Source organism: Rhinopithecus roxellana, chromosome 11 (assembly GCF_007565055.1).
Source record: "Rhinopithecus roxellana isolate Shanxi Qingling chromosome 11, ASM756505v1, whole genome shotgun sequence".
NCBI lineage: Eukaryota > Metazoa > Chordata > Mammalia > Primates > Cercopithecidae > Rhinopithecus > Rhinopithecus roxellana.
In genome coordinates this window covers 139296876-139307024 of record NC_044559.1, presented here as the reverse complement: position 1 = coordinate 139307024, position 10149 = coordinate 139296876, and the positions used below count along the sequence as shown (strand labels likewise).

Genomic DNA, 10149 nt, shown 5'->3' with positions numbered 1-10149 from the left:
CCCCTAAGTGGCCTGCAGCTCTTCTTCCCTTTCTGCTGTGAAGATGGTTCGTAAGCTCCCAAATTTCACCACTCTTTTGGCTATCCACGTTTTTCCCCCTGTGATACCTCTGTGCACACAATAAGTGTAGCTGTCTTCTGTTAATCTCCATGCTGTTCATTTATTTCATAGACCCAGTTACCAAAACTCAGAGGACAGAGGGAAAGTCTTTCCCTCTCCCAAATTGATGCTGGAAATGGATGCTGTCAGCTACAGAAAGGGGAGAGGTTCTAGGTGGAGTTCATGCAATCCTTGAGGAGAGCACGCAGCACAGTGCACGTGTTCCCTTAAGCTGGCTCAGAGTGGACTCATTACTGCTGCTACCTCACTTAATTCTCACAAGAACTCTGTTAGATAACTGCCATCTTCACCATGTTACAGATGGGGAAACTGAGGGTTGGGCATGTTAAGTAGGAAAGGTAAAGCGATTTTCCAGAGCAGCCATATCCTGGAAATCAGGGTCTGTGGCATCATGAGGCTCCACAATGGCTTGGCAGAAGACAAAGAGAGACAGAAGGAAAAGGATGGAGTTGCCAAAGGGCAAGGGGTGCCCAGCAAAGGGATCAGACTGAGTGTTTCCACATTTGCAGTGATCCTCTCTATTTTACACACTGCAGTAGCTCCCCTGACAACTACACTTGAGTTGGAGAAGGAAATAAGGATCAAGTTAAAAAAGAAGCTCTAAGAAAACAATCCCGTTTTTGTCCCACCTCCCCACCTACATCTGGGAATGGGGACTGTCTGGCTCTGCTGCTGGGGGGACAGCCTGGGAGGACACAGCCTCACCTGAGCTGCTCCCAGCCCAGTGGGAGAGAAACCCAGCTCAGGAGGAGGGTGGTCTGATGGAGGGGTGCAGTGGAGCCAAGGGAAGACTCAGGGGTAGGGGCTGGGCAGGTGAAAGACCCAGGAGATGTCCCTGGAGTGAGTCCCACGGGGCATGCAATGGGCTGAGACATGGGGAGTGTCCTGCAGACGGAGCGGCATCTGTCTGATGGGCACGCACACACTCACTGGTGGTGGAGTGCTAGGTGGACATTCAGGAGCTTGCAGGGGGCCAGAACGCAGATCAGAAACATGTAGCAAGAGGTCTGGCCCCGTCTTCAGTGCAGGAGAGCCGTTCCTCTGGAGAGCACCACAGCACACCTCCACAGGGCAGGGACAGGGAAGGTGTCATAAGGGTCCGTGCCCCCTGCCTGCCTTCTTCAGTCCTGGCCATAGTCTACTCCAACTTCTCATTTCTGACACTTGGCCATGAGTGACCTCCTGTCCACAATGGGCTCTTTTGGTCTTTCTCCAGTTTAGGGCTTAAGGAATTACATTGTAACACTGCAGACAGGCAGAACATAGTGGATATCTCGTTTGTTACAAAATTAGATTATTTTCAGGCTTCATCTGGTCCAAAATACCCCTGTGGTCTCTGTGCCCTGGTGGAGGGAAGAGTTCATGCCTCCTAGCAGGTCCTGTGCCCGCTCTGCAGCAGCTGACGCCACCCCCTCCCCACTACACACACACACATTCTGGTGGGGGTAAGAAGAGGAGGGAGTGCAGGGCCACCCATGCTGTCTGTTTGTTCTGTGCATCAGAGGTCAAGTGCATGCCTTTTGTTTTTTGGTTGCCTTTGACTACCCTAAGAGTGGCACAAACAACAGCAAATATATGGAGACATATGTTTTTCATGGACTCATCACTGAAATTTCTGATGGTCAGGTCCATCAATATCTATTTGAGAAGGTCAGGTTTCTGCTCCTTTCAGAAAGGCAGCAAAAGAGTTGGCAGCAAGAGTTTAACTTGGAATGGGAAGTACTCCCTAGTGCTCTGGCCTAAGCCAAGACAGCATTCCCATGAGAGATTCATTCTGGTCATTGACTACTAAAGTTGGTTCAGTTTGGCCAGAATCCAATATCGTTATACAAATTACAAAGAAAGCATCTAGAACAATTGGAGTCAGTATCCAGTACCCAAGCCCCCTTCGAGTTTCTGGTTTAGGTATAGATACAGTTTCTCAGGGACTTGGTGTGACCAGAAGCCCTCCCTAAGGCGAAAGGCCATCTAGGATGAGGAAGGAAGATAAAGAGGAAAACCAGCAAGCCCATGGTGTGCCTCAGCTGCAGGGGTGGAAAGCATAGGTCCATATTCTGTTTTTCATCTGTGAAAACCATGCTTGCCAGTGCTGAATCCTCGGAGCAGCGGAAGGACCTGCTGTATCAATGCGAGGCCAGCCTGGGTGCTGAAAGCCCATCATGCACCAAACACTTGTGCCCCCCCAGTACACACCAAAATCTTATGTCAAAATCCTAACCCCCAGTGTGATGGTGCTGGGCAGTGGGGCCTTTGGGAGGTAAGGAGATCATGAGAGTGTATTCCTCTCTTTCTTTCTCTCTCTCTCCACCATGTGAGGTCACAGCTAGAAGACAGCCATCTGCAAACCAGAAAGAGAGCCCCCACTAGACACCAGATCTGCCAGTGCCTTGATCCTGGACTTCCAGCCTCCAGAGAAGTGTCTGTTGTTTAAGTCGCCCAGTCTGTGGTCACTGGTTACAGCAGCCCCAGCTGGCTGAGACCACCTTTGTCAAAGCTCATCTTCCCTGACAGCCTGCCTTAGTATGAAGAGACCACCATCTCAGTGACAGCAGACATGCATTCCCAAAAGCTGCCCATCAGCAGATCCAGCCTGAGGGACAATTACCAAGAGAACTAAAGTGTGATGTCCCTACATCCTGTTATGAATCCACCAGGGCTCGGGCCCCATTCTCTGTGCTGGGCTCCTCTGATCCCAATTCTTCTCCCCTTGGAAACATTTTTTTCAAGTATTCCCTGAGCACTTAACAGAGAGAAAGCCCAATGGGAGACAGGAGGGACAGATTGACATTTGGAAGTGAAGAGTCTGACATGGACCAGCCTCAGGTCACTCGCAATTTAATTCCTAAGGCGAGGACACCTGAAAAGCAAACTGGAAGTTCCAATGACCATGAAAGCAACACAGGTGGAGGCTGGAGGAGCTTCAGCTGGGAGCAGCGGGAGAGATCCATGGTGGCTACAGTATTTCTCCCTAAGGACAAAACCAAAAGAATACACACAAAAATCCTCCTCTGGGTAGAAAAAGACTTCTTCGTTTATTTATACCAATGACAACAGCCATTGGCTGTGTTTTACCTGCTCTGCTCTCTGAGAGCAGAAGAATGCCTCACCGTAGGCCGTGACACACAGGACCTGGTCAAGAATCACTTTGCAGGATCTGCTTGCTGTTTAAAATGTGTCTTTTCTGGAGAGCTACAGTATACCCTCCCTGATCTGACACAGACAAATTAACATTCCATTTCACACATGGGAAGGCTGAGTCCATTGTGAACATCACATTGCTAACTTAGGGTGCACTCAAACTAAAATAAAAGTCTCCTGGACACAGTCCCGAGGTTTCCCCTGAGTCAAGGGTCCCTTCAAAGACCCACTGGTCAATGCACTCCACACCTGATCACCTCAATGTGTGTGGGAACAGAGCAGGCCATGTGGCCAGGATCCTGGCTCATCCCCAGGCTTCCAGGCCCCTGTAAAGCCATGGCCACACATTCATTCATTCATTCACCAACACCATTTATTGAACTTCTACTGAGGACAAGGAGACAAAAGACGCAATCTCTGCCCTCAAGAAGTTCAGTGTCTAATGGAGACAGGGGACAAGTAAAAAGACTAAAGATTATGCAATTTCATTTATGCAAGTCCAAAAGTGTATAAGCCAGATGGATGCCGTCAGAAGTCAGTGGTTCCCCATGGGGGATTAGCACCTGGGAGGGGGATGCAGGGGACTCCTTGGGGACTGGGAATGTTGTGATATATCCACATTGAACCTCCTTTAGGTTCTTGTAAATGTCCAGCCCACTCCCCTCTCTGGGGACATCCTGCCCCGTTGGTTGAAATATTTTCCCCATCTCCACTGGTGAACCTGATTCTTCCTTTCTCCTTCAAGGGAACAGATCTCCCAAACCAGCCTTCTAGAAGGTCTTCTGACCCTCCAGTTTGGGTGAGGCCTCTCCTCCTTGCTCACATAGCACTTGGACCTGACTTACCTTCACGGTCACAGTCCTCATTCCACTAACTGTCCTCTGCTGTCTGCTTGCACCAGCAAATAACCTTCTGGCTGGTAATCTTTCACACATATTCCCCAGTGGATGACTGACCTGAATCTTGAGTATTAAGGTGGCAAGTAAGGAATGAGACAGTGTCCTAGACAAATAGCATTGATGTTCAGAGAAACAAGATGCAGCCTTGAATCATGGAGAAATTGAGCTCAGTCCCTTAGGACGGGAGGTTAGGGTTGGAAGGGAGGGGCTGGAGAGGGGCTGGAGAGGAACAGGATGCTCTGTTGCCTAAAGGCAACAGAGAATCTCTGAAATTAAGTTTTTGTGTGTCTTTCACTTCTTGATTTTGTGGTGGTTATTTTATTGGCTAAGCAGTAACATGATTTGATTTGTGTTTTAGCAAGTATCTACTGGAGGATGTTGCCAAGTGCAAAGGCAGGGAGAGAAGTGAAAGGCCTGTCAGTCACTCAGGGGGTGAAGGATGAGGACCTGAAATAAGCCATGGAGGTAAGAAAGGGGGTGTACTTAAGTGCCACCTTAGCCCCACCATTGCCAGGTCAGGTTGTTGTCTTATATAATTCACAATTACTTTCACTTCTAAAGTGTCCCTATTTGGTAGTAAATTATGAGGTCATTCTATTCCCAGTGAAATTTAAGATGCAGGATCAGCAGGAATTCGTAGGAGTTGGTGAAATGAGACGGGGAAGGAGGGTTCTACAAAGAGGTACAGGTACTGTCAACTGAGTCTCCATCCTTGAAGCCGTGGGGACAGGGGAGAAGGAAGCAGCAATTCAGTGGGGCTGGGGAAGGGTGTGAGTGAAGCGATTTTCCGGCCCTCCTGAATTCATGTGCTCAGGCTGCCATGATGAGTGTCACAGACTGGGATGCTTAAACTGCAGAAACAGTGGTTTCCTCAGGCTGGAGGCCAGAAGTCTGAGATGGAGGTGTGGCAGGGCTGGTTTTTCCTGAGCCTCTTTCCTGGGCTTACAGATGTCTGCGTTCTCCCTGCATTTTCACATGGTCTCACCCCAGTGTGCATCTGTGTCCTCATCTCCTCTTCTTATGTGGACACTGTATACTGGATTAAGACCCACCCTAATAGGCCTCATTTTAACTTAATTATCTAATCTAAGGCCCTATCTCCAAATACAGTCACATTCTGAGATGCCGAGGGCTAGGACTTCAACGTAGGAATTGTGGGGTACAAGGGACCCAGTTCAGCCCATAGCCCCCTCCCGTGCTGTCATAGCCCCCAACCTGCCCCAGCCTCTGTCTGCATCCTGAGCTCCTGCCTCAGGTCTTTGCAGCCTCCTCACCAGTGGCCAGCTGGGTGGGGAGGGTCCACTCAGATCAGTGACCTCACAAAGGGCCAGGGTCCCCTCCCAGTCATTCTCCCCACCTGCCACTTCCTGATGGCCCCTGGAGGAAGTCTCGGTGCCTGTCAGTCCCTCTCAGGTCAGTGAGGAAGTTCTCTGATCCCTACTCCCACAAACACAGCCTCCTCCCTACATGAAATACCCTTCAGCTCCCATAGCCACCACTGTGAAAGTCCCTGGCTGAGGTCTGTCCTGCAAGTGCCCCACAGGCTCTTCTGCTCCCTCCCCTCTCCTGCTTGCTAGGTCTTCACTCCTCCGTGTTTGGGGAGGAAGAGAGGAAGGGTGAGGATCCCGACTACAGGGAACCCTCTCCCTGGCCCCTGGACCACCTCAGGGCTTTGGCAGCCACTGACACAGACACCCTTGACAGGGCACCCCTGCCCTTGCCCTTTGCCTCCTAGGCAAAGTCCCTTGAAGCCTGGTGTCTCTAAGCTGGGCTCCTATGGCAGAGGGGACACACTCAAGCCCTTTGTCCTGACAACATCCAGAACTCCAGGCCATTGCTGAGGCAGCCAGGTGTGGACCTGGCTTCAGAACCATGGACCGTAAAAGATTCAGAGTCAAGACCACCAATTAATCTACTGGAAGGTCCATCCCTTGTTTGAGGAAGACGCGAACGTGATGAGGGAGGGGAGTTGAGACCGCTCGCCGGTGTTTTCCGAATCTACATGATCTCTGTTCGCCTTTTAACTCACTGCTTCTGTAAGGGGAGTCTGCCATCTCTCTGGGATATGAGAGGCAGACAGCTCCCTGGGTAATATCCTGTTCCACATTCTAGGCCCTTCCCTGGTGTACACACCTGTGGGACTCAGGCTTAGTTCTCCAACCCCCTCCCCAGATCAACCCCAGCAGCAGAAATGGCTACAGTTTGAATATGTCCCCTCCAGAATGCAAGAGCTGCCAATATGGAAGTGAGCTCCTTCCAAGGTGACTAGGGGGCTATAATGCCCATTTTACAGATGCGGAAACTGAGACTCCCATTGACACCCAACCACAGAACTGGTTAATGATGGAGATAGGACTTGAACTGAGATGTTTGACTCTGTGCAACAGGGGTTGGCAAACTCTGGCTTGAAAGCCTCGTGCTTACTGCCTGTTTTGTAAATTAAGTTTTGCTGGTATATGTTTATTTGTTTTGCGTTGCCTGTGCCAGTTTGCACACTGCACCAGCAGCATTGAGTAGTTGCACGCCTACCACCTTACCAAATGTACCTAGGGCTATGTGTTCCCCTGAAGAGGGATTAAAAGTTTTGTGTAAAATAGAAAGATCATGCCTGTAATCCCAGCACTTTGGGAGGCCAAGGCGGGTGGATCATGAAGTCAGGAGCTCGAGCCTGACCAACATGGTGAAACCCCGTCTCTACTAAAAATTAACCAGGCACAGTAGCATGCGCCTGTAATCTCAGCTACTCACCAGGTTGAGACAGGAGAATGGCTTGAACCCAGAAGGCAGAGGCTGTAGTGAGCCGAGATCACGCCACTGCACTCCAGCCTGGTGAGAGAGCGAGACTCTGTCTAAAAAAAAAAAAAGAAAGAATAACATCGGAAGTGGGAGCTCTAAGTGCAGAATTTTTTGTTACCAAAACATCAAGAAAGTGTTTTGTAAATAGATGAAGTTTTAGTCTTTTTTTGAGTTCTGGTTTATAGAACTTAACAAAAATGACATACTATGAAAAGGATATTAAGAAATATACTCAGTAAGATCATGGTGGTTTAGTAGATGCAGCAAACACACAGGCAGTTCTGTTGAACTCTGTGGCTTCTGAGCAAGCAGAAATAAATGAACCAATTGATATTAATGAGGAAAATACAAACCCACAATGTGTAACTTAAAAAACAATTCTATATTTAATCATTCAGGTTAACACAGCCATACAAACTAGTATTTAAGAAATCTTCCCAGTTAGCCTATTTTTCATTTTTCCATGTGTTGCCAGAAGAGATCACCACAAATAAGTCAGAGTGCATGCATTAAAGTCAAAACGATTGGTGCCTTCAAGAGTAAGGCCCCTGAATCATGCAAGGAGCTTCACTCAGAAAGAAGACCTTCATCTCTACTTTCAGAATGTTCTTCACGGCCCTCAAACGAGGATGGTGATGATGACGACTGTCAAGGCTCAAGCTCAGGCCATTCCCTGCTGTCTGCCATAAATCAGTGCCCGAAGGGACAGGAAGCAGAGGAGCCCATGAGGGTGGCCGTCTTCAGAAGAGATGCTCCCTATTCAGCCACACTTGGCCTGGATGTGCATACCAGATGTGAGGTTATTGATTTGAATCTGGGTTAAGAAACCCCACTTCCCCAGGGCTCCACGTGAGGACTAGCAGGGTGCCGCCATCAGGTCAGGAAGTGGCTTGGAATGGGGGCCATTTTCACTGCACATCTGACACTGTGGATCCGCTCCAATGCCCAGGAAGCTGGTGTGAAGAGGACGGTCTTTGGTGTGCGACACCCTGAAGCTCAAGTCCAGGATGTGGGCTCTGAGGCAAGTTAGTTTAGCTCTGAGCATCAGCGTTTCTCTCTGAAAGTGGAGTTGGCAGTGTCTTCGTCTGAGACTTCCTGTGAGAATTCAGTACTGCATGAAAAGTGGCCCAAAGTACATAATTAATTATTGCTCATTATTTTTATTACTTCTAAGCTACTTCATTACGTTGATGGCCTTTCTGTAATGAACAGCATATTATATTAAAATATAAGCTTATTTATTCATGTAGCAGATATTCATTATGGGATTATTACATGCCAAACTCTAGACTAGTTCTGGGTTATAGAAAAATGGATCAGTCTAGGTCCCATCTTCAAAGAGCTGGAAAGATAGGAGAGAAAGTAGATTCATGCAATTACCTAAAATAATAATGAGAATAACAACAGTAATAACTTGAGACCCCCAGTATGTGCCAGTTCCATTGGTGTGTGGGCTACGGATTGCCAGGGTCACCCCACAGAGGACAGCTGATGGAATCATATTTAAACCTCATGACAATTGCCAAGTGTCTTAGCAGCTCAGGCTGCCATAACAAAATACCACAGACTGGGTGGCTTCAACAAGGGTGATTTGTTATCTCATGATTCTGGAGACTGAAAATCTAAAATCAAGGTTCCAGCAGGATTGGTTCCTGGTAAGACTTCTCTCCTCAGCTTGTAGACAGCTGCCTATGTGCTATGTCTTCACATGGCAGAGTGAGCAAGCTCTCTGGTGTCTCTTCATATGAGGACACTGACCCCATCATGAGGACCCACCCTCAAGTCCTTCACCTAAATCTAATCACCTCCCCAAAGGCCCCATCTCCAAATACTATCACAACAGAGGTGAGAACTTCACATATGAATTGGGAGAACACAATTCTGTCCACAGCACAGAGGTAACCATGCTATTCTGACTTTCTACATGAAGACACTGGGATTCTGACAGGCCAAGTTGCCCAGGGCCTGTTAGGACTTGCCCAGAGTCACCAGCAAGTATGGGACAGAATTGGAACTCAAATCCAGGATTTGTTTCTATAGAGAAATGGCCAAGAAACCTTTAGAATCCCAAGAAAAAGCAATTAATTTTCAAGGAGGCAAAATTACTGCAACATTTTGAGGCAGAGCCTCTCATCCTGATCTTGAAAGATGCGAGAGGTTCACCAGGCAGAGAGGAAGAAAAAGGAAGAACTAGAGCATCGAGAAAGCAGCTTGCAGGAACCAGTACTGGGGAAGAAATGAGGGCTGGGAGGGTGAGCACAGAGAGAGAGAGATGGGATCAGGGCAGGAAACGTGGGCAAAGGCCAGGGTCAGAACGTGGGGGGCAACCTTGGGCAGCAGGGAGTCAGCCAAAGATGCTAAGTGGGGCTGGCGTGATTAAATTCATACCAACCAAAGTCATTATTCCAGCAGAGGGAGAAGCAGGAGGCCTTGGGAGGGAGGAGAGACCAGCCAGGAAGATGTAACAATAGCCCCATGGTAATAATGAGCCTTTGAGTTCTGAAACAGCCAACAGAGGAGAATGACAGGGAGGGGCAGTGATGACCCAAGGAGGTGGCAGATCCTCAGGAAACACAAGGCAGGCTCATGGTGATGTGGACCTTGGGGGAGAAACACCCAGGGCAGAGAGTGCTGACTTAGGGGCTACAGGACAGTGCCATGGGTTGTTTGTCCCCCCAGAATCCATATGTTGAAGCCTAACCCCCAGTGTGACGGTATTTGCAGATGGGATCTTTGGGAAGTAATTAGGTTTAGATGAGATCCTGACAGTGGCACCCCATGATGGGATGAGTGCCCTGAGAGATCCTAGAGAACTCTCTCATGCTTTTCCTGCCATATGAGACCACAGTGAGAAGGTGCCTCTATGAATCTGGAAGCAGGCCCTCACCAGACACCAAACTGCTAGTGCCTTGGTCTAGGACTTCTTAGCCCCCAGAACTGTAAGAAATAAATTCCGTGCATTAAAGATGCTTCATGATGTCATTCAGGGGAAAAAGTCAATGTTGTTTCTTAAAGAGGACTAAACAGTGTCCACCTGTTACTTCAGAAAGCCATGGCACTTGCAGTGCTATAGCAATGGCCTGGAGCATCTCTCCCCTCAGAGGCAATCCAGATCTGCTGGGCTTTTTAAGGGAGCAAGTCCTGGCTCTGTGGGGCTTGCCATGGGCTTAGTTCCTTAAAATTGCAAAGTCACCGC

The 10149-nt window shown here is 48.7% G+C and overlaps 1 long non-coding RNA gene across 1 annotated transcript; it reads right to left on the bottom strand.

The window, feature by feature from the left end:
- Positions 1-7316: 7316 nt before the first annotated feature.
- On the bottom strand, positions 7317-9422 carry LOC115900398. The gene is made up of 2 exons (XR_004060073.1): positions 9346-9422; positions 7317-8064 (listed from the first exon to the last, which is right to left on the bottom strand). It is a non-coding gene; the product is annotated as an uncharacterized LOC115900398 (long non-coding RNA).
- Between the last annotated feature and the right edge of the window lie 727 nt (positions 9423-10149).